At 34.1% G+C, this 27,612-nt stretch overlaps 1 protein-coding gene across 9 annotated transcripts in view; it reads left to right on the top strand.

Annotated features, from left to right (window-relative positions):
- Window positions 1-27,612, top strand: part of NLGN1 (neuroligin 1) — a 901,657-nt gene that overhangs the window by 744,817 nt on the left and 129,228 nt on the right. The window lies entirely within an intron of this gene.

Consider the following 27,612-nt stretch of genomic DNA (forward strand, 5'->3'; position numbering starts at 1 on the left):
TAGACCTGTGTTTCCAACTATTTTGGATAAATAAAAAGAGGAAACATGCTGGACTGCATGGTAAGGGTATGTTTAGTTTGGTAAGAAACACCAAAATGTCCTCCAAAGTGGCTGTACCATTTTGCTTTCCCACCAGCAACAAATGAGGGTTCCTGTTGCTTCACATCCTCACCAGCATATGGTGTTGTCAGCCTTCTGGATTTTGGCCATTCTAATAGATGCGTAGAAATATCTTATTGTGGTTTTACTCAGCAATTCCCTAATCTTTTCATATGCTTATTTACCACTTGAACATCTTCTTTACTGAGGTGTCTATTTAAGTCTTTTGCTCATTTTAAAACCATGTTGCTCATTTTCTTATGGTTGAGCTTTAAAAGTTCTTTGTATATTTCAGATAACAGTTCTTTATCATATGTATTGTTTGCAAATATTTTCTCTGTCTGTGGCTTGTCTTGTTCTTCTCTTTACCAGATACTTTTCTTTTGTAGAAATATTAGCTGTACCTTTAGGGTGATTTGCTATATATTATTTATGTAATCCACTTTAAAAACAATTTGCAATATTAGAAAAGCAAAATTTTATTATAGGGCTTTAAACATAAAGTTCATCTGTGATTTTTTTTGCCAGATAAATTTATATCCTAGCTTGAATATTTCTAGTATAATTTCTAAATTTCTTTTAGATGTGTTCATTACGTAGAGTTAGTTTTTAATAGATTCTTTGTAATATATGCATTATTTATTTCATGCAGAACTTGAGTTAGGTAAATTAATCTTCCTGCTTAAAGTTTCATAGTTCAGGTAAATAGTAGTAATATTTATTGAACATATATGCTGTGTATATTTTAAGTATTTTATATGAACTATTTTATTCGGCCCTCAAAACCCTAGGAGACAGAGAATATTATTTTCATCCCCATTTTATGTATGAGGAAATGAGACAAAGAGAAAGTAAATTTCTGAATGTCATACAACCCATACATGAGTGGAAGAAATAGTGTTCAAACCCAAGCAATATGGTTCAGAAATGGGCTTAGCCATTACTCCACATTACTATATGTCATGTTCCATCTTTCCAGAACATTACAATTCTTCAATTGCTTTTGGATGACAATATCTCCTTTAGTTTTCTATGTTACAGATTATTTTTTAAATACCAGTGATTTTTACAAAGATTAAATTTTGAAGAAAGAGATTGAGTGAAAGGTATCATTTCAATTAGGTTACCCTTTCATTAAGTGTTCACAAATTGTATAGCCAAAAGTTCAATGATTTTGTATAACTCTATGATTGGGTAAAAAATTATATAAGCTGATTACTCAATTTTGGGAATTGATGTGAGAAATTTACTTTTAATCTCTATATTAAAGTATTATCATTTATCATTTCTAAAATAATTAAAAGTCAAATAGTATAATTTTAGTGAAAGCAAAATTTTAAAATGCATATGTTAAATGTTGTTTAATGGCTTGTTAGCTCATCTTATAATTGTTGTTACACTTCACTTAACATTTTTCTGGTTTTCTTTAGTAATTAAGTGCTTCAGTTTTTTCCATGCCATTTAAGTAATAGTCTTTACACTGTTTTGTATTAAGAAATTAACAAGAAAAGGGCTTTTAAAAAAAAAATACAAGGAGATAATTTTTCAGGCAGTTAACAGGAATAGGATTATATCCTTCAGGAAATTTATAAGTAATTTTCCTATCCAGTAATAAAACAGATGAGAGGAGGTTGCTGAAGTGTTTCCTAATCTTTCATTTTGTCACATTAGGATTAATTTAAATGCCAAAATTCAAAATGTCTCCTGTGAAGAAGGAAAGAAAAAGCACACATCAGTGGCCAACTATACAGGGAAGAGCAATGGGTGCATATATACGAAATTCTATTTGAAAATTGTTTCATTCACTGAAAACATACAATGTTGAACACATTCAATTAAAATCTAAAGTACTTAAGGAGAAGATGCATATGTACCTGAAAATGTCTTCCTCACAGTACTCTGAAGTTATATTTGTAATAAATATCTGCTGGTGGTTCATTAAGTCAACAAACATGCTTAGTACCTACTAATTGCTAGAGAGTCTCCTATCCTGAGCTCTCAACCGTAGAGGCCAGGTCCCAGCTCTGTGAACCTGCAGTCTGCTAGAGAAGTGGGGAGAAATGAACAATAAATAGATCAGCATTAAATTAATAAAGTCATTTCAGATAATTATACGTTATGAAAAAATAAAACAGGATGTGTTACAGAAGGGCTAATGGTCTATTTTTAAATTTTTAAATTAAATGTTAAACACTTTAAAAAAAGTTATTATTTAACACTACATTTATATTATTTATTTCATGTGTATATCACATATATAAAACCAAAATACACAGCTTCTTAAAATCTAGCTTAAGAAATAAAACATTTAAAGCCCCTACCTACCCTTCTAATCTCAACTTTCCCCCTACCCTCACCTCTAGAAGTTGCTACCACTTTTACTTCCCTGTTTGTCATTTGCTTAGTCTCCCTAATTATTTTATCACATATTCCTGTACTAAATAAATAGTATCATTTTGTATGTTTAATGTATTGTATAAATGGAAGCATATTCTTTTTTTAATAACTGCCATTTGGGGGGTCTACCTTTTGTTTTAGACATTCATCCATGTTGATGCATATTCACTTGTTTTCAATACCAGGCATAATACTTCACTCTATGAATCCATCACAGTGTATTTATCCATACTACTTTTGATTGGCATTTGGGTTGCTTCCAGATTGTTTTTCTCTTTAATTGCCATTACAGCTAATGCAGCTTTGATCCTTTTTGATCATACTTTTGACCTGATACATATGTATAAATAGTTCTCTATGGGTATGTGCCTATGTGTAAAACTTCTGAGTTGTAAGGTATGTTAGTTCAAAATTTCTAAATAAATTTTCTGCTTTTTAAAGGAGCAGTACTTATGTACAGTAGAAATATGAATTTGGAAGCAGAATGTTCTACACAGAGAATACAAGCAAAGGCCCCGAGGTGGAATAAGCTGATGTATTCTAGGCAGAGAAAGAAAGACAAAGAACTGAAACATAGCAAGACATCTAGAAGCCAAAAAAGGATTAAATCAGGGCTTTATAGGACATTTGAAATAGGAATCAGGGTGAAGAACATATGATTTTATGCACGACACTAAATTATTGGTAACCTACAAATATATATGCATTTATATTATATGTGTGTTCTTGCATTGCTATAAATAAATACCTAAGGTCAGATAATTTATAAAGAAAAGAGGTTTATTTGGTTCACAGTTCTTCAGGCTGTACAGGAAGCATGATGATTGCATCTGCTTCCGGTGAGGCCTCAGGAAACTTACAATCATAGTGGTAGGCAACAGGAAGCCAGCATGTCACATGGAAAGAACAGGAGCAAGAGAGAGAACAAGAAGGTCTCAGACTATTTTACATAACCAGATCTCATGTGAACTAATTCAGTGAGAACTCACTTATCACCATATGGACGGTGCTAACCCATTCATAAGGGATCCACTCCATTGATCCTGTCACCTCCCACCAGGCCCCACCACCAATATTGGGAATCACAACCCCAGAGATTAGGAGAGGACATCCAAGCCATATCAATCAGTAATATTATTTATATTAAATAGCATATAAATACTATTTAATAAGGAATTTATGGACTACTACAGATTTTATAGAGCCGGAAGACAAGTGAAGCCACTGTTAGCCACTGGGAAATTTTTATTTAATTAAGAACCTCGTTCAAATTATGAAACCAAAGTGAAGAGAATGACAGAAAGCAAAGATGCTATGATTTGTATTTAGTCATTACTTTGCAATCATTACTTCAGCAAAAGGCATATTCAGTCTCCCTCAAGATGTCACCTTTAATAATCTCTGTATTCCAAGTGGAATTAGTGATTGTGTAGCCCGAGCAGCAGTTTTTCTGCTAAGAAGCAGCCAGCAAAAAAACACTTGTATTAAGTGAAAACTTAGCCCTCTATATTTACTTCAGGTGGACTTTATGAGGTGCTGATGAACATTTTGGGTTGGGGGTTTACAACCTCTCCCCATAATGCACTTCTTGGCAAAAGCACAGAGAAATAGCCTATGTATGAAATTATGGTCAGTTATTTCAACCTTCAATGTGTTTATTTTCTTCCATCAGACACAAGTTTAGGACTCATTAACACATTTTTCATAGCAGAAATTAATTAATGAATAAGTGACTTCTATTAAGCTGAATAATGCAATGTTGCTTGATTAATTAGTGTTCCTTTTTTTTTATTTTTAGACTTAGATGCTTTACTGAAGTCTTGTTTCAATTGATAGTTTTTTTTTATATTACACCTTAAGTTCTGGGATACATGCGCAGAATGTGCAGGTTTGTTACATAGGTATACACTTGCCATGGTAGTGTTTGTTCCACCCATCAACCCATCATCTACCTTAGGTTTTTCTCCTAATGCTATCCCTCCCCTACCCCGCACCCATTCACAGGCCCCGATGTGTGATGTTTTCCTCTCTGTGTCCACATGTTCTCATTGTTCGACTCCCACTTATGAGTGAGAACATGCAGTGTTTGGCTTTCTGTTCCCGTGTTAGTTTGCTGAAAATGATGGTTTCCAGCTTCATCCATATTCCTGCAAAGGGCATGAACTCATCCATTTTTCTGGCTACATAGTATTCCATGGTATATATGTGCCACATTTTCTTTATCCAGTCTATTATTGATGGGCATTTAGGTTGGTTCCAACTTGTTGCTATTGTGAACAGTGCCGCAATAAACATACATGTGCATGTGTCTTTATAGTAGAATGATTTATAATCCTTTGTGTATATACCCAGTAGTGGGATTGCTGGGTCAAATGGTATTTCTGGTTCTAGATCCTTGAGGAATCACCACGCTGTCTTCCACAATGGTTGAACTATTTTACACTCCCACCAACAGTGTAAAAACATTCGTATTTCTCCACCTCCTCTCCAGCATCTGTTGCTTCCTGACTTTTTAATGATTGCCGTTCTAACTGGCATGAGATGGTATCTCATTGTGGTTTTGATTTGTATTTCTCTAATGACCAGTTATGATGAGCTTTTTTCATGTTTGTTGGCCACATAACTGTCTTCTTTGGAGAAGTATCTGTTCATATCCTTTGCCCACTGTTTGATGGGGTTGTTTTTTCTTGTAAATTTGTTTAAGTTCCTTGTAGATTGTAGATGTTAGCCTTTTGTCAGATGGATAGATTGCAAAAATTATCTCCCACTCTGTTGATTGCCTGTTCACGTCACTCTAATGATTGTTTCCTTTGCTGTGCAGAAGCTCTTTAGTTTAATTAGATCCCATTTGTCGATTTTGGCTTTTGTTGTCATTGCTTTTGGTGTTCTAGTCATGAAGTCTTTGCCCATGCCTATGTTTTGAATGGTATTGCCCAGGTTTTCTTCTAGGGTTTTTATGGTTATAGGTCTTATGTCAAAGTCTTTACCCCATCTTCAGTTAATTTTGTCTAAGATGTAAGGAAGGGGTCCAGTTTCAGTTTTCTGAACATGGCTAGCCAGTTTTCCCAACACCATTTATTAAACAGGGAATCCTTTTCCCATTGCTTGTCACCTATTTTGTATTTATGGAAATAAGATGTTTAAGATAAAATAGACAATTAGTTAAATTAAAAAGCATTGAAAAACATATATTACAACTGCTTTTTAAAAATGAATCATCAATCTTGTCTTCGACATTGCTACTTGTATTTTGCAGCACAATTGATTGCATTCCAGTAAAATTCTCTTTTTTAAAAGAATAGGTAATGCTCTAAAAGTCTAAGACATGTCCATCATTCTTGATTAGTAAAATCATAATACATTTTAATAATTTTATGTACCGTAAGGCTAAAGGTGCACATATTTTAAAAGATGTTTAAATCTAAACTTCACTTTTACCTAAAATAGCAACAAAAATTAATTAAATATTACAGGCTCTAATAGGAGAAAGCAATGTGCCACAGTGCAGTAGTTTAAAACTCTTTTGACCAAATTTCAATAAGAAAAACACATTTTACATCATGACTAGTGTGTGCACACACTCGTGCATGTTTACACACATGCACAAACCTTGCAACTGCATCAAAAGTTTAAGAATAAAAATTTACTATTAATATATGCATGTACTTTAATATAATCTATTAATCTATTCTCCTTCCTTCCTCCCTCCCTCCCTGCCTTCCTTCCTTTTCCTTCCTTCCTCCGTTCCTTCCTTTTCTTTCCTTCTTTCCTTTTTTCCTTCCCTTCTTCCTTCCTTTTCCTTCCTCTCTTCATTCCTCCCTTCTTTCCTCCCTCCCTCCCTTTCTTCCTTCCTTTTTTCCTTCCTTCCTTCTTCCTTCCTCCCTTCATTCCTCCCTTCTTTCCTTCGTCCCTCCCTTCCTCCCTTCCTCCCTCCATTCCTTCCTTCCTCTTCTCTCCTTCCCTCCCTTTCTCTTTCTTTCCTTCTTTTCGTGTATACCTCTGAAGTGGTTAAGAATGTTACTCTGATACACAAGACATGTATAGCAAATCATGTTGCACACTTTGAATATGTACGATTGTTGTCTATCGAATATTTTAAAATTTTAAAGAAGCAATGTTAGGCAAGTTGTTTCATCTCTAGGTGTAAAATGGGAATAGCAATAGCACACACAATATGATTTTTGTGAGGTTAAATGAGGTAAAGTATATAATGCAATCAGCACAATTTATAACCACTGGTACCTCTGCAATAAATGTTAACCAACAGTAAAAGTGTTTTTAGTTTTAATTTTAAATAAAAGCAAGTTATTTTAAATGTTTAAAGATCATTCCAATACAATTTTTTTTTTAAATATTTGACACATTTTTTTTTTTTTTTGAGATAGAGTTTTGCTCTTGCTGCCCAGGGTAGAGTGCAATGGCACGATCTCTGCTTACTGCAACCTCGTCCTCCTGGGTTCAACAGATTCTTCTGCCTCAGCCTCCCTAGTAGCTGGGATTACCAGGTCCTGTACCGCGCCCAGCTAATTTTTGTATTTTTAGTAGAGTCGGCGTTTCACCATCTTGGCCAGGCTGGTCTCGAACTCCTGACCTCAGGCCATTCACCTGCCTCGGCCTCCCAAAGTTCTGGGATTACAGGCATGAGCCACAGTGCCCAGCAGGCATGAATCTTAATTACAAAGTGGACCTTTAAAAATGAGTCACAATATATAGTATACCATTCTTCTTAGTAGTATTTGCATAAAACAGGCTTATGAGAAGAAAATTCAGTTCATAAAAGTTATGCTTGAACAAGAATGAAAAACATCTTTTCAAGCAGAATGGAAAACTTTTGTTCAAGATGGTTTACGTATGTAGATACCCAGTGAATCCCTGGTAGCTGAGATTGGCCTCTTCCTTCATCTCCAGCTATAGAAAAAGCATTCTAGTTGCAGCCAATAATTTTTATTCATGCCAAACCACAGCTAAGCCTGGTCTGTCCAAGTGAACTAGGGCTTGTGAGAGGATGTCATGGGTAGCATCTGTAGAAGTTCCCAGCACCAGGAGACCAATGAAAGTGAGGCTACCTGGAGTCAGAGCGCACGAGCCCCACCTACAGGCCCATCCGGCAACAGCAAATTGTTGCTATGCGGTGTAGGCCCATTGTTGCCAGCCCTTCTGATTTTCTTGGGAGTGAAATCTGGATTTTTGTGTAATGGCTTCATAGCTTTAAGTTTTGGAAAATAATTTTTGAAAATTAAAAACTATGTGGGACAAGTAAAACACATTGCTCACTGGATCTGGCCAAAAAGGTACTAGTTTAAAACATGTGATATAATTCAGCCTGAAGATTCACACTTGCTGAAATCAGAGGAAGAAAGGGTGTGGGAATTAATTAGATTATTGTGAATAAGAGTTTCCTAATATATTTGGAAAGACCTCCACTTCAAACACTGCATATGAATAATACATGATAATGACATGAATATTATTATACTTTAAACATAAATGAACTACCACATTAAAATAGCTTCTAAATCCTCCTCTTGTTCTTAGTTGCAGAACAAATTTGCATGCCCCAATTACCAACATTCTGGTGTGCATTTTGCAGAAGAACACTTCTACAAAAGAATGTGTGTCATTCATTCAATGAAGAACATGACATAACACAGTTTCAAGCTACTAAATCGAACAATGAATTTTAACTTTTTCAGTAACAAACATGAGCTATTCTCCAACTTGATTAAGGAGTATGGGTATTTTCCCATTGTAGATGTTTCACTGTTATTCTAGTTTATAAAAAAAAGGAGGTCCTTAGAAAAATGTGTCACTTGTGAATGTGTTAGGTTTCTGTTCAGTTTTAGTAGCTTAGATTACATGTAAAAGGGGACACAATATGTCCTAGATGATACAATCCTCCAGAAGTCATACATTTCCCAGAAGAAATGATAGGGTGTTAAGTAACAACCATATGATAAGAATTTTACCATTTTACAAGTGCATAAATAAATATAAATATGCATTCTCCATTTTACAAGTGCATAAATAAATATAAATATGCATTCCCCTCTACTAATTTAGAAATGCATACCAAATTGCCATAACCCTATAGCTATGCTTGCATTTTTTTTCTGCTTCTCATTCTCTTGCCTATCTTTAAATCTGTTTTCAGTAACGTATCATTAATACTCAGCAGCATAACTCAATTTATTTGCATTTAATTGTTTCCTCCTAATTAAATATACAAATCTGTTTCATAATACATTATATAAACTTTTGCATGGATTAGAAGAAACTTGACTTGCTCTAAATCTACATAGAATTATTGAATAGAAATCAAAGCTAGTAGGCCATTAAGAATTACTGAAAGCTCTCTAATAACTATTTGTGTGATTTCTTTCCTTCATATTATTCATCAAATATTTATTTAGCATTTACTATGTCCCTGGCCCTAGTATGTGGATTAGACAGGGGTAAAGTAAAGCATTTATTACTTGTTCTCTACATTCCACAATTATATTATTCTGCTATTACAGGCCTTCCACAGGCATACCAAATGAAGTAAAGGTATTGCAGTGTATCATTCAAAACCTATTACAATAGAACACATTTTTTTTACATTACTTCCTACTCTTTTTTTATGTGTGTTAATGTACTAGTCACATCTGATTATGTTATCAGTGAGAACACTTTTATTTGCAAAACATTGTGAACAAGGAAGTTCTTAGAGGGTGAAAAATGAAGTTCCTAAGGAAAACTTCATCCAACAGGCATGACTTCATTTAGCTCTCACACATTTACATTTAGAGAGGAGAAAAAACGGTCTGAGTGGCATTAAATCCACCCTTGATGTTCCCCAAGGTTTCATGGGCCAGAATTGAATCACGGTCGTAACCTAGCCAGCACTGTGGAATAAGCTAACAACAGCATCTGCCAAAAACACTTACTGTAGCCCAAACCTAACCATTTCTTTGCTCTGCCTCCCCCCATGCCATTCCTTTGAATTAGTTTCTTCTTCTGACTTCTGCATGTGTTACAATTCTACATTTCGGCAGCCAACTTTATCCCTAAGCTTTACTATTTCTCTACTTCACAAAGAAGAGTGACTTCAGCACTCTACATTAGTCCGTCCCTATCTTCTCTAATTTTCATGCTTTGTTCAATAGTTGTTAGCATGCTTTTCTTTATTTTCATATCAAATTGTAAGCATCCTTGCATGTAAGGGCAGTTAGGTTCTTATTTTTTATGGCCTTTAAAACTATCACCACTTTATGAAAATAATGTAGCCATTAAACAAATATTGATAAATTTAATAAAACTCTAAAATTTTAACCCAAAGATCTCTAAAAATATTTGAAGTGATTTACAAGTTAAAACTAGAAACAAGATACGGTAGATAATAATAACACAGAAAAGAAGCTAAAGAAAATTGGGTGGCATAGGAAACCTGAATAAGCACATCACTGAGGCTGGGTATTACATTTGTTTGAAAGGCTTTGAATCACTGGGTGAAAAAAGGAAAGAAAGCTGGATTACACAAGTGTTGTGTTCTGTCAAGTGCGACTTAAAAAGGCATGTTTTCCTGAAAAGAACCTCAAGGCATATATATTCCACACATGGATAAATTACACCACTTATTGATCCATAATCTCTAACATTTTACTACTTTTCCCTGAAAGAATCTTAAAAACATTATTTGCCCCTGTCTTCTTATACTCTATAATTAGAAATTAGTAAACCAGTCACAATGTAGTTACCATTGTAGAAGAAATGACACAGCTAGTAACATGGACAATACACAGCTGTTCAATAGAAACATAGTTATTTCTCTAAAATATCAGAAATATGACCACATAGTGACATTGTTAATATTTTAAGTGTAAATATATACTGACACCTACAAACATTAATTAATTCTGCATCTTCTCTTTTCTGTATCAAAGTTAATGTGTTTCAGCAAAGTTTATTACAAAACAACAAATATTTCTAGTGCAGGGTTCCTCAACTTTAGCATTGTTGACGTCTTGTGACAAACTAGATGTTGTGGAGGACTTTCCTGTGCACTGTAGGATGCTTAACAGCATTACTGATCTCTGCGCCCTCTCAGTTGTGACAAACAAAAATGTCCCTAGGCATTGTCAAACGAATCCTATAGAGTAAAACTCTCCGAGTTGAGAACCACTGCTCCAGAGCCAACCCTACCTTCCTAGAATTATATCGGGAGCTGCAGGTAAGCCCAAGTTAAGAAAGTTACACAGCATAATGGAATAAGAAACCATATGAATACTGAAGTCTTTGATCTGATCATTGCTGAAGCTAGCATTAAAGGTCATAGCCATTTTCTAGCAGAGATTCAAAAGGTAGATATTAGGAAGAAATGATAAATCACTACTTCTATTTGGAGCAGGAAGTACCAGGATGGAGAGTAGAAAGCTGTAATATTGAAGAACACAGTAGTGTACGAAAACATTAAATAATCAGAGACTAAGTTATTGATAATCAAAAATTTCTAAACAAAAATTAGTCCTGTAGCATGCTGGTCATTGTAATACAATAACTACATCAACTACCATCCTCTCAAGCTAGCAGTACTCAGTCTAGCAGGCCATTTGTCTTAATAGCGTTTTTCTCATTGTGAGTTTTTCTCATTGTCACTCTCCTATGCCTTTGAATTCTCTGGATCGTAGACATTTTCCCCCAAGTCTGAAACATCTCTACAGCTCACATAATTCCCTCTTTCTCTTCTGATATAAGTGTGTCTATCTGACAGAGTAGAGCTGCAATACCACATATTGATGAGTGGTGGCTTTTACACATAGAAAGCAAAAAAAAAAAAAAATCTTCCTTCACTTTGAAACATTGGATTATATAAAATTAGTTAATTTCTTACTAACCTTCTACAAGCCTCAGAACTTGATTTCATATTATAACTTATAAAAAGGATGTTTATTAGCAGAAAGGTTGCTACCTGTTGATGAAGTGGTAAATCTGTATTTGTTAATATAATATGTTTTACTTTCTACCTTCATTATCTCCTAATTTCATCTGCATTTGAAATAGTTACTGTAATATTGAATATGCTGATCATATGCATGATGTTTAAAATTTCTTCTGACATCTTTGCTGTAGTACAGGCTTGTATTTCTCTGAAATGTTGAATTGTCCTGAGGCCTCTAAATTACAATGTATTTATCTTTTTAAATAAAGTTCTAATAAAAAGTATCACAGATTAAGTTTTGATGCATCTCTAGAATGTTTGTTCTTTGTAAACTTTTACATAGTGTTCTGAAAACATGCACAGCGTGATACAGATTTATTCAGATCATTGTGTTATGTTGATGGGTTTCCTTTGTCTAACCTAGTTCTACAAACTTTTCTGCATTAAGTGCTGAGTGACTGATCTAGAACAAATGTGCTGCCTGAACCATTTGTGTATTAAATGAGACACAGCTATTCCTAAAGTCTTTGAAAGAGTTCCTCTTCTGCTCTTCAACTGATTTCCACACTACAGATGGACACACACAAAAATTTAACTCCATTTCTGAGTTAAAAGTTTGCTGAGAAAAAATATGTATACTGTGAACTTTCATATACCACTTTTTGTACCTCATAATGTGAATAGAAATAACTATTAGAGAAAGAATATATGTACTAAAACACCTTTGCTTATCTATTTTAATATCAGAACATTATAAAAAGGCTTTAATCACAAATCACAGTCAAAAGTATTCATTCAGAGCAAGTCTGATTTTTGCATTCTTCTGAATTGGCAAAATATAATGGTGAGAAGTAAAAATCATTGACTAAAACTTTATCTGAAGACAAGTGGAACTAAACTTTTCATCTAGAATTATCCCAAATGTACCACATAATATTTAAATAGTTAAAAAGTATATAACGTGTATATCTATATATCTAGGTTTCTATTTACATAAATCTATCATCTAAACCATATTTAATGTATTATGGATTCTTCACAAGGAAAAGCAAACGGATGTTCTTAATGTCAAAGAAATATTTTAAGATTAATAGTACTTTGCTTATCAAAAATATTAGTTTTTAAGGACATATTATTTAGGCTGACACATAGTATTCATTGAGCATCAAGTGAGTCCTATAATATTATGTGGAAACATTTTTTATTTACTCTCTAACTAAGAAAACCAGATACTTGGTGTAAGATGATAATCCTAAACCACCCATATTTGTTTCATCCATTATCTGTAGAGCACCTAGTATTATTATTTCTTAAAGTTTATCAAATCATTTTATTCACCTACTTAAAAGTCTCCACTGTCTTTTCATGCATTTAGAATAAAATGTACATTCCTTGCCTGTCTCTTCTGAATTCTGATCTAGCCCTTGCCCACCTTTCTGAACTTTCTTCCTGCCTCCCATCTCCATCACTACACTTTGCAGACGTAAAATACCAGCTCAGGTCCTCTACCTAGGAAATCAGGCTCTTTTATTGACTGATTTCATAGACTTCAAATCTTAGTTTAAATGGCACTTCTTTGAAGAGGCTTAGCTATAATATGTCACTCCCTTATCTGACTTTTCCTCAACACTTCATAGCATTTACCACAATTTATAATATTGGTAAATTGTGACTTTCCATTCATAGGACAATGGACAGTATGATGATTATGCTAATGTAAGCAAGGTAACATTGGAAGGATAATTTTAAACTCAATCTTCCTTAAGTTTGAAACAAATGTGAAGGTGGACATGATAGTCACTTTCCCACATACATTTAAAATATCTATAGGTATAGGTAGATATAGCATTTTGCTTACAGAGAAAATTGCAGTGAATATATCATGCTTTCTGTCCAGACATCTTAAGATCTTAAGCATTACCTTGGTTTTTAATATCAATTCTATAACTTAATAATCACATTCATATATATATATATACATACATACATATATATATATACTTATGCTTTCATAATTTTAAAAACAGGAAACATCTTTGAAATGTTTACGATTATATTAAATTTAAATTGAGTTAAAGTTGGTACATAATTAAATTCACAATATGTCATAGTATAATTAAAAAAAAATCAGCTGTATATTGAGGCCTGAAGATTCTAAAATTGGCCATAGTGGTTCACATCTGTAATCCCCGAAATTTGGGAGGCCAAAGCGGGAGGAGCGCCTGAGCCCAAGAGTTTGAGATCAGCCTGGGAAACATGATGAGACCCTGTCTCTACAAATTTTTTTTAAGCCAAACATGGTGGTGTACACCTGTGGTCCTAGCTACTCTGAAGGCTGAGGTGGAAGGATCATTTGAGCACATCAGTCGGAGGCTGGGTGAGCCATATTTGTACCACTACACTCCAGCCTGGGTGGCAGAGACTCATCTCAAAAAGATAAAAAGCCAAACCAAAATCAAAACAAGACAACAAGAGCCATACAAACAAAAACAAAATCTAGAATTTTAATTGAAATTTTTAAATAATTCACATTTTCAATTTTTAATTACTAAATATTGTTTTAAACATTTTTTTAAAAAAGGACTACATTATAATGATTTACAATGTTTAAATACAATCAAATTATCAAAATGATTTGGATGCAAACCTATGTATGAATATGAATTTAAATGCTAAACTTATACATGTAGATGATTTGAGTGAATTCAACTGAATTTCTCCCTTTTAAATTAGTTGCGATTTTTCCAAACACTAGCCAATTCAAAATGGCTGTGATTTTCTCTATTTGTGTATTTATTGTCTCTGGCATTCACAAAAGAGTGAACCACAATGTAACCAAAATAAAATGTAACTGTGATTCATTTTCATATGTGGTTAATGCCCCATGGCAAAATTTTGATAACTCATCTTTACTGAATTATATTAGGTTATTATAGAATCAGGATGACATCTAGAACTACCACCATTCTTTAAGATGGGCATTTTTTCTTCTTAAAGTTGACGTCAGCAGAGGGCATACTGGACAGAAAATGAATCACCAAAGAGTTTATGCATCATTTTATAAAGAACTTCCATACTAAATTTTTAAAAATAAATTTTATTATTTAGGGTGATAGTATAAATATACTTTAAGATGCTGTAATGGAAAAAATAAGATTGCATTTCTGTGGAAGAAAATGACAATATTTCCCATTTAATCTAGGGCTCCCTGTCCTCAAATAAATTGTTCTGAAGGTGACAAAAAAAAAATTAGTGATTTGATCCTTTCTACACAAGACTTTTCAGATCATGTTTTTCTGAAGAAATATTACTGCAAGGAATTTTACTGAACCGGAAAATGTAAATGAAAGATCGTTGATGAAATGTGTTGCAATGAGAGCAAAATGTGAAATGTTGCTGAACTAAAATGAACTTTGTTTTGTCCCCAGGGCAGTTATGACTTAATGAAGTACAGCTATGAGCAAGATAAATCAGACTTTGCACAGAAACATGACAATGAAAGCAGCTACATAGGAAAAGTCCCACAATGCCCCCTAAGTAGATTGTGTGTGTGTGTGTGTGTGTGTGTGTGTGCATGTATATGCCTGTGCATATGCTTGCATGTATATATATATGTATGCATATGTATATGTATATAGCATACATATTATAGATAGATATAAAGATTTTCATTTTCGTTTCATAGATACATCTTAAATATTTGGAATGCTTTTGTTATTGAGAGATCAAAAGCCCATCATGTTAACATCAAATAGCATAACTTGGATTTTTTCTATGAAAAATACTTGCCATTACTATGTCTTTCCTCAAAGACAAGACATTGATACTCTAGGTGGGGGCTGTTTATGTTTTTTTCTTTCAAGAGATGCTTGACAGCTGCTCCCTGGAGAGGAACTCAGACTTTTTAAATTTTTATGAGGCTACAGTATTTGAAATTTAGAAAGTAGACATTAGTCTTTGAGGTGCAGCGTTTGATGGTATGAATCTTTTAAGCTGTAGTACTACAAGAGAAGATTTTAGAGATTTGCTACAGACCATTTGTCAGGGGACACTGAAGCATTTTTGAACAATATACAGTGAAAATATACTTGCAAACTTTTCATTAGACAATATAGGGAAATCTTACTCTGTGTTTTTCAGGTTTCAATGTTATATCAAATAATATAGCTACTAAGGTTGTAATGGATTTTTTTCCCCATTTGGTTCTCATTTTCAGACAAAAGAAATGTCTTCCTAATGTTGCTTTATATTACTGAAATAGCATATAGCATAAATTACTATGAAAATAAGCAAGAACATGCAAAGTGAATAAACAAATATCAAAATGAATAAGGAAATAAGGGTGGCAAGAATTGAAATATGTATATGCTAACATTATTTTTTTGTAATAGAAAAAAAGAAGGCTTGTGGTGTTTTCATAGAGCAAAGCCAATCTTCGTTAAATCTATTTTGTAAGCCTTAGAGAAAGGCAAGAAAGTTATTCCTTTAATTCGTTTCCTTACAAGTGTTTCTGTCTTCATTTATAATCTAGCTACAACACTTTGAAACACCTCTGCATAATAACATAAACTGTCGGGAAGCCAAATTTAAGGCACATATTGGTTGAGTACCTAGGGTGTGAGAAGAACATTTACGACATTTAACCAGTCAAGGTAAAAAGAGCAGTGGTACAGGCCTTGGTGGAAAACGTTCTTCTTAAACATATGGCATCGTGACCTGCTTCTTTTCTGCTTTAATGCATGTGTGGGGTAAAGGTGGCTGAAGCCGGTTATTTGCTAGACAGTGACTTTAGGAATACCATCTAGGCCATTTAGCTGACTTAACACCATGGTAAATGTTTTTAACTAACAGCTATTTCCAGAACATTTTATTTCTCTGGGAAAGCTGTCTAGGAGATATTTCTGGCAGGGTCAGTTGGGCTCTCAGAAATGTGTTCAGCCTTGTTGCCTGTGCTTTGTTTTTGACCTAATGTTTCACTTTGTTTTGTTCTTTTAATGCTGCCCATTCTCTAAACGAAAGTAAGATGATGTAATTTGAATGGAACACTTAGAAACTCCTTTCACTCACTCAGTGACTCTGTATAGCTACTTATTTGTCAGGGAGAAGTGTAAGATTTTTCTCCAAAATTATATTATAGATTTGAGAGTAAGATTCCATATTTAGTGTATCAAAGGCAATTGTTTTAAGAACAATATTAATTTTAAAATAGTCTAATATAAGCCATAGGGGATTCTCGCTTAAGGAGGTCTTCATATTTAAGAGGTAAAGTACAATTTGTAGAGTGCAAATTTGAAAAACGTATGATATTGATCATATTAACAAAGTCTGACTTTCGCCCAACATTTATGACTAAGGTCAAAATTTAAAATAAAAAATTATCAAAAATAGCACTATTGCAAAGCTACCCAGCAAGTTAATTGTAAACTACCCGCATTATAGTATCACTTACTCTAGAAAGTATAAACGTCCCACTATCATTTATACAGATTCATTTTAAATTGTGTGATTCTAAAAATTAAACTTTGTCTTTCTACATAGTCTTATGTAAGGAATATATGTATAGTTACATATATAATATAAATGTAGAATATATATATATATATATATATATATATGTATATTCCTTAAATGAAATGTAAATGCCCTGTATTTTAGTTACATATTACACTAACTCAAGAATTTCAAAGGCACTTGGTGAGTGGTAGACCTGAGGATGTGTGGATGTATTGGAGAGAAAAGTGGATGTTTTAGTGCAAAGCTAATTTGACCAAAGTGCTGTGAACAAGATTTTTAGATCATTTATATTCAAGGATGATTCTTAATAAGATGCTTATTTAACCAAAACCATAGACACAAAAACCAGTGTAACTGGTAACCTTAAAACACCTTTTTCCCCCTCTGTCTCATCATTGTGTATTGGCATATTAAGGAAAACAGACAGTGTGGTATTTTTTTATATGACATCTCCACTCGTGCTTATTAATATTATGTCATTATTAAATATAATTGATGAAAGGTTTTTTAAATAATAAAACTCATCAACGGGTTTAAATAATTCAGATATTCATTTTTTTAAATGTACTTTGAATTTTTCCATCAATAATAGTTGACATAACCCCCCTCCATCCAAAAAGACTAAAAGAACACAAACTGCCTAATACATTGGTGGTCGTCAGTAAATGTTAGACATGTGTAGTAAACAGAGTTTGGACAAGATATTTGTAATGTCTCTTTTAGCTATAATGATGCTGGGAACTTTTACTTGCAACCTAAACCTCTTCATCTACTGGAAATAGAGTGTCTTGATCATAGTTTCAGTTACCTCTTTTCCATACATGAGGAAGAAGCAAAGAAAGAGTTTGACAAGGAGATTGAAAACAGAATAGGGGCAGAGAAAGATAAAAGTTCTTAGAATCAGCATTGTAAGTTTCTAGTAGATATTTCCCTAGATCTCTTCCTTTCCACCCTTAGAACACCCACTCCCACACGATTTTTCCTTAATACTTTTTAGCCTTAAACATCAACCAGGATTCCAACACCACTTACAAATATTGCTTATTTGCTTCTGCCTTAAGTAGCAAGTATTGTCCAGCTCACTAGTCCCTTCCATTATGGGGCTTCTGGAGGGTCCTAAGTAGAAGAGGGTATCAGTGGCAAATGAAGTGCTATGTCTAAATGGGTTGAAGATTGGACAAAAGAACAGCAGTATATTTTGTGTTTACTTACCTTGTTAAGTGTGTTTTCACTCCTCAAATCGGTTATAGTTTTTAGTCTGCTTTTATTTTCAGGTGCTACCCAACCAAATTTCACATGAGTTTCTCAAATGTGAAGAAGAAAATTTTTGTTCAAAGAATACATTTAAAGTAGAATTTATTTGAGCATGTACTAGACATTATTGAATGTCTACTATGTATCTGAAACTGTAATATATATAATGTGGAAATAAAATGTAAGTAGAAACCAAATCCCAAACGATTATAAATCTGGGTGAAAGAAGAGATAACATTTCTAATCATATAAACATTAGAGACAATATAAAATAAAATATCATTGAAATTCCCCAGAGAGTCACTGTGATATATGGCATTGCTACTCAGTGTAGTCTATGGATCAGAAGCCCTGGGCACACCTTGGTGCTGTTATAAACGCAGAATCTCAGACCCCGTTCCAAATCTACTGTGTCAATTTGTATTTTTGCAAAACTCTCACGTATTTGTGTATACATTAATGTTTGAGAAACACTTAATTGGACTAGTATTTTGTCTGTGTGTGAGTATAAACATTTTATAGCGTGAGGGGCTGGGGGAGGTGATAAGGGAAAGAAAGACAGGATATATTTATCATAGTTTGAAAAAGCTATTAATCAAGCAATCAAAGCTTAGGATAGATGCCAGGTCATGATGTCCTGGCTCCTGAATTCCACCTTGCAGTCCAGTGGTCTGCATTCCTTAGGCCTTTCCCATTACTTTCTATTTTAATCCAGACCATCGTAAGCTCCTCACAACTATTGGGTGCACTCAACTTTTTTCAGTCCCCTTTTTTAAAAATTATGTTTTTTCAGTCTTCAAGATGTACAAAATGAAGAGATATAAAAAGTTCTTCTTTGGTTATTAGAGAATTCTTTACTGAGAAACTACTGGGTCGACTCAGGAATAGCGAGGCTGCTATTCATCTCGTATACACTGGATAGTATTGCATCTGTTGTAAAATATCTTCACCAGCTCCCTAAGAAGTGGCTACTACCATAGAAGCAAGACTACTTATTCTGAATTCCTGGCACTTTGAAGGCCAATTATGAAATAAGAGGGTTTTTTACTCTTAATATCTATACCTCTAACTAAGGTTAAACTTTGGTCCATTTTTCAAGTGTTACTTAACCACAAACAAATTAATAAAGAGACAAATCCAGTGAAATATCAATTTGTAGGCAATTTTTAATAGAGAGAAACATTTGAAAAACTCAGCTCTGAGTATAATAAGTATCATGTTGTATTCACTAAACATGAAACTAAATTTTATAAAGTACAATTTGCTCTGATTATATAGTTAGTAATGGATAAGAAAGAAAAACAGGATCTCGTGAATAGGTGGGCAATGGAAAAGAGAAGAAAAGTCCAACAAGGTAAGAGATTTTCTAAAGAGGTGGAGAGACAAAGAAATATTTGTAAAAAGAGGATCACACAGAAGAGAAAAAATTGAGACAGGCAGCCAGAGACAAGTTCCCTAGGCTATGAGGCTGATGTGTTAATCAAGTTAGGCGGCTGGTTGGATTCCACAGTTTATTTGTACTATAGTCATCAAAGTAAGTTATCACCTGCTATCCCTAACCTTTGAAATTCCAATGAGCTTTTCAGCAATTATCCACTAGCCACTGCTCTTCAGGTATTATTATTATGCTTAACCTTCACTAGGCATTTAACAAGATGCCATGACAGCCTCCATGGGGGATTGATTTCCTTCTCTTAGATGCAGTATTAAAGCCACAGCAGTATCATTTCATGAGCACTTGAAGTGGTCCAGATGAAATCAATGTCTTATGAGATTTTCTTTTTTATGCAAAATAGACATTCTATTTTTAAATATATTCCTGATTTTTAGCATGAATTATTTTCCTTTTATTCATCTCTAGAACCCCAAAATAGACACACAAACACACACACACACACACACACACACACACACACACACGCTGTACAAACAGAAGCCATTAGTTTTATACTCTCTTTCAGTTTGTATTTCAAATAGTTTCACACTTACAGAAGAATTTTAAGAATTATACAAAGAAATTCATCCAGATTTTTAAATGTGAAATTTTGCCACATTTACATTCTATCTCTTTTGTTCTCTCAGCCATTTGTGAAGAAGTTATAGACCTATAGATCCTGATTCCTCTCTCCTAAATACATCAGTAATCCTCTTCCTCCCCACCCACAAAATAGGAAATTATTTTACATAACCATAGCAATGAATAACTTAAACATTTTTTTCATTATTAAAAATGTTTGGCATTATCTAACAATGAATTTCTTATTTACAATAAAGGAGAAGCTAAAGGATATCTTTCTTATTTAGCATTGATCTTTCCACAAGAGCATTTCCTCAGTAGCTAACATCTCATTTCTTCATATTCATCCTTATACTTCTATAAAATATTTTGGAAGAGATGGCTGTAAAGCATAAAACTTTTTTCTTTCTCCTCTAGATATTTAATCTCCTTCCTACAAGCCAGTATAGTAGTTTTATTCATCCCCTCAAGCATTCGTCCTTTGTGTTACAATTCTTTTAATTATTTTAAACTGTCCAGTTATATTATTATTGACCATAGTCCCTCTGCCGCGCTATCAAATGCTATCAAATACTAGGTCTTATTCATTCTTTCTGCTTTCTGTACCCATGAGCCATACCCACCTCCTGCCCCCAGCCCCTCGACTCCTCTTCCCAGCCTCTGATAACCATCCTTCTACTTTCTATCTTCCTGTTTTCAATTGTATTGATTTTTAGATCCCATAAATAAATGGAAACGTGATGTTTGTCTTTCTGTAGTCATTTCTGTTTTCACAGAGAAAATATTGACCTAACTTTAAACAACTTAACCATGTGGACTTGTGTTTTCTTTACCTTTTTCTTTTTTCTACTAAGTTGCGTAAAGCACTGTGAAATCAGCTCTAAATCTGTGATGGAAAATTTTATGAATAATATTTAACCTAATGGATCATAGCCTAGAAATTCAATGGCAAAAAAAAAAAATCGCCATATAACTATTACTCACGGTTAGAGTTTCACATGTTAGAACTACAACATCTCCCAAAGGAAAACATTATTTTACTTGCGCTCCAGATAGAAGGAGCAAAATATTTAATTCATGCTATGTGCGTGTATAAAATTTGTTTTATTGTGATTCAAGATTTCTATAGTTGTATTACCAAAACACTAAGGATTTAGTTTAGCTCTTGCTGCTTGCCATACAGAAAGCTAATTACTGAGACAGCTAGTATTGCTAGTGAAGAAGGCTTTCATCAGGTGCTGCAGCCAAGGAGATGGGAGATAAGTCTCAAATCCATCTCCCCAACTGACCAAAATTAGGGGCTAATATAGCAGGGAAGAAATCCAACAATGTATAGGAAAAGAAGGAGCTGGGGGACGGGGTAAAGAAGAAAGGTTGGTCAACAGGAAGCAGGTGGCCAGTGACACAGTCATGACAGGACTAGGGTCTCATTTTCCAGTTGCAGTGATCTGGTATGTTTCAGCTCCTTAACACTATCTGTGGGGGTCTATGGTTGGTTTCTGATGGTTGGTTTCCTGAGAATGGAACTCATAGAAGACATATATAACTTTCTCAAGTTTTAAGCCTGGGAGGATCTATTTCTATATGTATTCAAAGAAACCATAAACATCAATTTTTTGGGACAATGGGACTGGTTCCAATTGTAAGCTTTACTTTCCATCTGCTTCCACAAAAGCAGGAATTCTAGGGTTGGAAGAGCTTAAATGGATGGTCCAAATCCCATCTAACACAGGATTAACAATAAATACAGTTAACTCCTGTGGTAGTTATATAAAAATGCAACCCAAACTAATTTTGGATAATTTAGTTTCTAAATTGAGGAACAACCTGACCCTCCGGAATTCTTTACTTATGTGTGTCAGATATAATTTTTGAGCAATATAAATGTGATTATATCATACCCCTCACACACAAATAGAATTAAGAACTCTCATGTTCTTCTTAGGATTTTTTTTAATCCATCTCTAGGCTCTATTCAATCAGTTCTTGTGTCTCTCACTAATATGAAATGGTTTCCAGATGGTAACATCATTCTTTATTTTGTATAAATAAAACATCTAGAAGCAATCTGTGTAATCCAGTTATGGATTGAGTTTGGTGGGCCTATAACCTCTCACTAATCAGAATCTATTGCCGTTGGCTCAACCTTGAGAGCAGTTGCTTCATATTTTTCATTCATTAATAAAACAATTGACAAAATCATTATTTTTTGTTCTGCTTTTTAAGATCGACTACTATCAACTGAATTATGCCCAATTCTGTATGGTGAGATCGATTTCTTGAATTTAATCAAGATTTTATATTCATTATTCTAAAATTACTTTTCTATTTTCTGAAGAAGCTGTTCTCAATTAGAGAATGACTCTGGATCCTAACCAAGAATTTGCATTAAGAAATGAGACAAGTTTAAAACAGTCCTATGACTGTTCTACCATCTTGTGAAATGTGAGCTTCCCATGGATTCCTGTGTAGTATGTTGTCATAGCCTATAATTCAAGGAGGAGGCATCTGATTAAATAAAGAAAAAAATCACTTTAATTCTGTGGCTACGCTCTGTCAGGCACAGGACTAGGTAAATGAAATACCAGTTTTTATTGACACTTACCTCTAACAGGAAGAGATATACAGCCTCTGTATGCTACCATGCTAGATTTAAAGTCTAGCAATTTAGACTTATATCTTTAGCTACTAATTTTTAGCTGTGTGTTCACAAGTAAGTTCCCTGGAACTTCATTTCGAAGTGGAGAACAGATGAAATTAAAATTTATAAAAAGAATTTTCATTAATAAATAATGTTTATATTAAGGTTATCACTAACTACAGGATAACATTGTCTATTAGACTAGATTTCTTTTTTTCTAGGTAGAATCAAAAGTATTTTATGAATAAGAGCATCAACCTTATTCTTCAGGTTAGGAAGTTACTGACTTTAAATTTTTTCTCTTCTTTCATGAGATCATCATTCACTGCCCATGGATATTTCTAAACTTAATTTCTCTCGTTGAACTTATGTTGTTTCTTCAACATACAAAGTAAATTTCCGTGTAAATCGGAACCTAGAACACTTTTTCCTTTCATTATGCCTTTAAGGGTTTTTTTAGTTGATTTAGTTACTCTTTTCCAACTTTTACTTTAGACTTGAGGGCACATATACATGTTTGTTACCTGGGTATATTGTGTGATGCTTAGGTTTGGAGTATGAATGATCCTGTCACCCAGGCACTGAGCTTAGTACCCAACAGGTTTCCAACACTTGCTTTCCTCCTTCCCTCTCCACTTATAGCAGGCCCCAGCGTCTGTGGTTGCCATCTTTATGTCCATGTGTACCTGATATTTTGCTTTCACTTCTAATTAAGAACATGCAGTATTTATTTTTTCTTTTTTGTTTCTTCATTATTTTTTTTAAATAATGGCCTTCAGTTGCATTCACGTTGTTGCAAAGGAAATGATTTTGTTCTTCTTAATGGCTGCATAGTATTTCATGGTGTATATGTACCATGTTTTCTTTACTGACTCCACCATTGATGGGCACCTGAAACTGATTCCATGTCATTGCTATTGTATATGGTGCTGCAATTAACATACAAGTGCATGTGTCTTTTTGGTAGAATGATTTGGGTTTTTTTATATATATACTCAGTAATGGGATTGCTGGGTCAAATGATAGCTTTGTTTAAAGTTCTTTGAGAAATCTCCAATCTGTTTTCCACAGTAGCTGAACTAATTTGCATTGCCACCAACAGTGTACAAGTATTCCCTTTTCTCCATAGTCTCATCAGCACCTGTTGTTTATTCTTTTTCACTTTTTAATAATAGCCATTTTGACTGGTGTGAGGTGGTATCTTATTGTGGTTTTGATTTGCATTTCTCTGATGATTATTGATAATGATAATGTTTTATCTGTTTGTTGGCTCCTTGTATGTCTTCTTTTGAGAGGTGTCTGTTCCTGTCTTTTGCCCATTTTTTAATGAAATTACTTGGCTTTTGCTTTTTCAATTGTTTAAATTCCTGGATATTAGACCTTTGTCAGATGCCTAGTTTGCAAATATTTTCTCCCATTCTGTAGGCTGTTTACTCTCTTGATAGTTTTATTTTCCTGTGCAGGAACTCCAGTTTACTTAGGCACCACTTGTCATTTCTTGGCTTTGTTGTGCTTTTTCTTCTGTGATTCTTACAGCTTGAAGTCTTACATTTAACTCTTTAATGAAATTCAAGTTATTTTTTGTGTATTGCAAAAGGTACAGACCAAGTTTCATTCTTGTGCATATAGCTTCCAAGCTAACCCAGCATTATTAGTTAAATAGGACATCATTTCTTTATTGCTTGTTTTTGTCAACTTTGTCGAAGCATAGATGGTTGTAGGTGTGTGGTTTCACTTCTGGACTCTCTATTCTGTTCCATTGGTCTAACTGCCTGTTTTTGTACCAGTATCATGCTGCTTTGCTTAGTGTAGCCATATGGTATAGTTTGAAGTTGGTGTGATGCCTCTGTCTTTGTTCTTTTGCTTAGGATTGCTTTGGCTGTTCAAGTTCTCTTTTGGTTATACATTAATTTTAGAATAGTTTTCTCTAATGCTGTGTGAAATGACATTGGCAGCTTGATAGGAATAGCATTGGATCTATAGATTGCTTTGGGCAGTATGGACAGTTTGATGATATTGATTCTTCCATTCCATGAGCATAGAATGTTTTTCCTTTTGTTTGTGCTGTCTCTGATTTCTTACAACAGTGTTTTAAAATTCCGATTGTAGAGATCTTTAGCCTCCTTAGTTAGATGTATTCCTAGGTACTTTTTATGTGTGTGTCTATTGTAAATGGGATTGCATTCTTGATTTGGCTCTTAACTTGAACGTTATTGGTTTATAGAAATGCTACTTATTTTTGAACATTGATTTTGCATGCTGAAACTTTACTGATGTCATTTATCAGTTCCAGGAGTATTTTGACAAAACCATTAGTGTTTTTCGTTTTGGTTTTTTTTTTTTTTTTTTTTTTTTTTTTATTTTTTCTTTTTTTTTTTTTTTTTTTTTTTTTTTGAGACAGAGTTTCACTCTTGTTACCTAGGCTGGAGTGCAATGGCGCGATCTCGGCTCATCGCAACCTCCGCCTCCTGGGTTCAAGCAATTCTCCTGCCTCAGCCTCCCGAGTAGCTGAGATTACAGGCACGCGCCACCATGGCCAGCTAATTTTTTTGTATTTTCAGTAGAGACGGGGTTTCACCATGTGGACCAGGGTGGTCTCCATCTCTTGACCTCATGCTCCACCCACCTCGGCCTCCCAAAGTGCTGGGATTATAGGCGTGAGCCACCGGCCCAGGCCAATCATTATTGTTTTTCTACGTATGAAATCATATCATCCACAAGGGGAAATAGTTTGACCTTTGCTTTTATTATTTGGATGCTTTTTACTTCTGTCTCTTGTTTTATTCCTCTGGCTAGCACTTTCAGTACTATGTCGAATAGGAGTGGTGAGAATGGACATCTTTGTCTCTTTCCAGCTCTCAAGAGAAATGCTTTCAGTTTTTGCCCATTCATTTTCTCTGGGTTTGGCATAGACATGGCTCTTATTTTGAGTTTTGTTCCTTTGAAGCCTAATTTATTGAGGGTTTTATTATAAAGAGATACTGCATTTTATCTAAAGCTTTTTTGGCATCTACTGAGATGATCATATGATTTCTGTTTTTAATTCTGTTTCCGTGGTGAATCACATTTATTGATTTGTGTATATTGAACCAACCTTGTATCCCGGGAATAAAACCTACTTGATCATGGTGAAGTAACTTTTTGATGTGCTGTTGAATGTTATTTGATAGTATTTTGTTGAGGAATTTTGTATCTATGTTCATCAGGGATATTGGCCTGTAGTTTTCTTTTTCCATTATGTCTTTGTAAGCTTTTATATCATGATGAGGCTGGCCTGATACAATGAGATACAGAGGAGTCACTACCCCTCGATTTTTTGAAATAGTTTCCATAGAATTGGTACCAGCTCTTCTTTATATTTCTGGTAGGATTTGGCTATGAATCCATCTGGTCTGGGGCTTTTTTAATGGGCAGGTTTTTTTTATTACTCCTTCTATTTCAGAGCTCAATATTAGTCTGTTCAGTGTTTCCAGTTCTTCCTGATTCAATCCTGGGAGATGGCATGTTTTCAGAAATTTATCCTTTTCCTCTAGATTTTGTAGTTTATGTGTGTAGAGGCGTTCATAATATTCTCTATGGATCTTTTGTATTTCTGTGAGATTGGTTATAATGCCACCTTTGTCATTTCTGATTAGGCTTATTTAGATCTTCTTTTTTTCCCCTTTTTAATCTAGTTGGCAATCTATCGATCTTGTTTATCCTTTCAAAGAACTTTTGGTTTCACTGATATTTGTGCAGATTTTGAGGTCTCAGTTTCATTCTGTTCCACTCTGATTTTAGTTCTTTTCTTTTGCCAGCTTTAGTGTTAGTTTGTTCTTGTTTTTCTAATTCCTTTAGGTGTGATGTTAGATTATTAAGTTGAGGTCTTTCTAACTTTTTGAGATAGGCATTTAGCACTACATAAACACTCCTCTTTACACTGCTTTTTCTGTATCAGAGAACTTTTGGTATGTTGTGTCTCTATTTGTATTTATTTCAAAGAAGCTTTTAATTCTTGCTTTAATTTCATTGTTTACCCAGAAGGATTATTTAATATTCATATCATTGTACGGTTTTGAGAGATCCTCCCAGTATTTCTATTTTTAACTTCACTGTGGTCTAAGGTGTGGTTGGTATGATTTTGATTTCTTTTAATTTACTGAGACTTGCTTTATGGACAAGTATGTGGTCAATCTTGGAGTATTTTGGGTGTGCAGATGAGGAGAATGTATATTCTGTGGTTTACAGTTGGAGTATTCTGCAGATTTCTATCATGTCTAGTTTGTCAAGTGTTAAGTCTAAAGTTTCATTGCTGAGGAGTCTGCTGTTACCCTGATGGGGTTCCCTTTGTATATGATCTGCCCACCCTTTTTTTTAAAGTCTAGTTGTCTTTAAGATTTTCTTTTTCTTTAGCATTGACATTGGACAATCTGGTGACTATATGCCTTGGCGATATTCACTTTGTATAGTATCTCACAAGTGTTCTTTGTATTTCTTATATATGAATTAAAGAAGCTTATTTTATTATTGCCTGAAAAAGATTTTTCAGATTGTTTGCTGTTTTCTTTCTATCTTAGAAATGTCAATAATTAGTAGTTTTGGTAACTTCACAAAATCCCATATTTCTCAAACACTTTGCTCAGTTTTTTTTTTCCCCCATTTATTTATTTTATTGTATTTTAGGTTTTGGGGTACATGTGAAGAACATGCAAAATTGTTGCATAGGAACACACATGGCAGTGTGATTTGCTGCCTTCCTCCCCATCACCTACATCTGGCATTTCTCCCCCTGCT

The sequence above is a fragment of the Cebus imitator genome, unplaced genomic scaffold (genome assembly GCF_001604975.1).
Source record: "Cebus imitator isolate Cc_AM_T3 unplaced genomic scaffold, Cebus_imitator-1.0 Scaffold516, whole genome shotgun sequence".
Classification (NCBI taxonomy): domain Eukaryota; kingdom Metazoa; phylum Chordata; class Mammalia; order Primates; family Cebidae; genus Cebus; species Cebus imitator.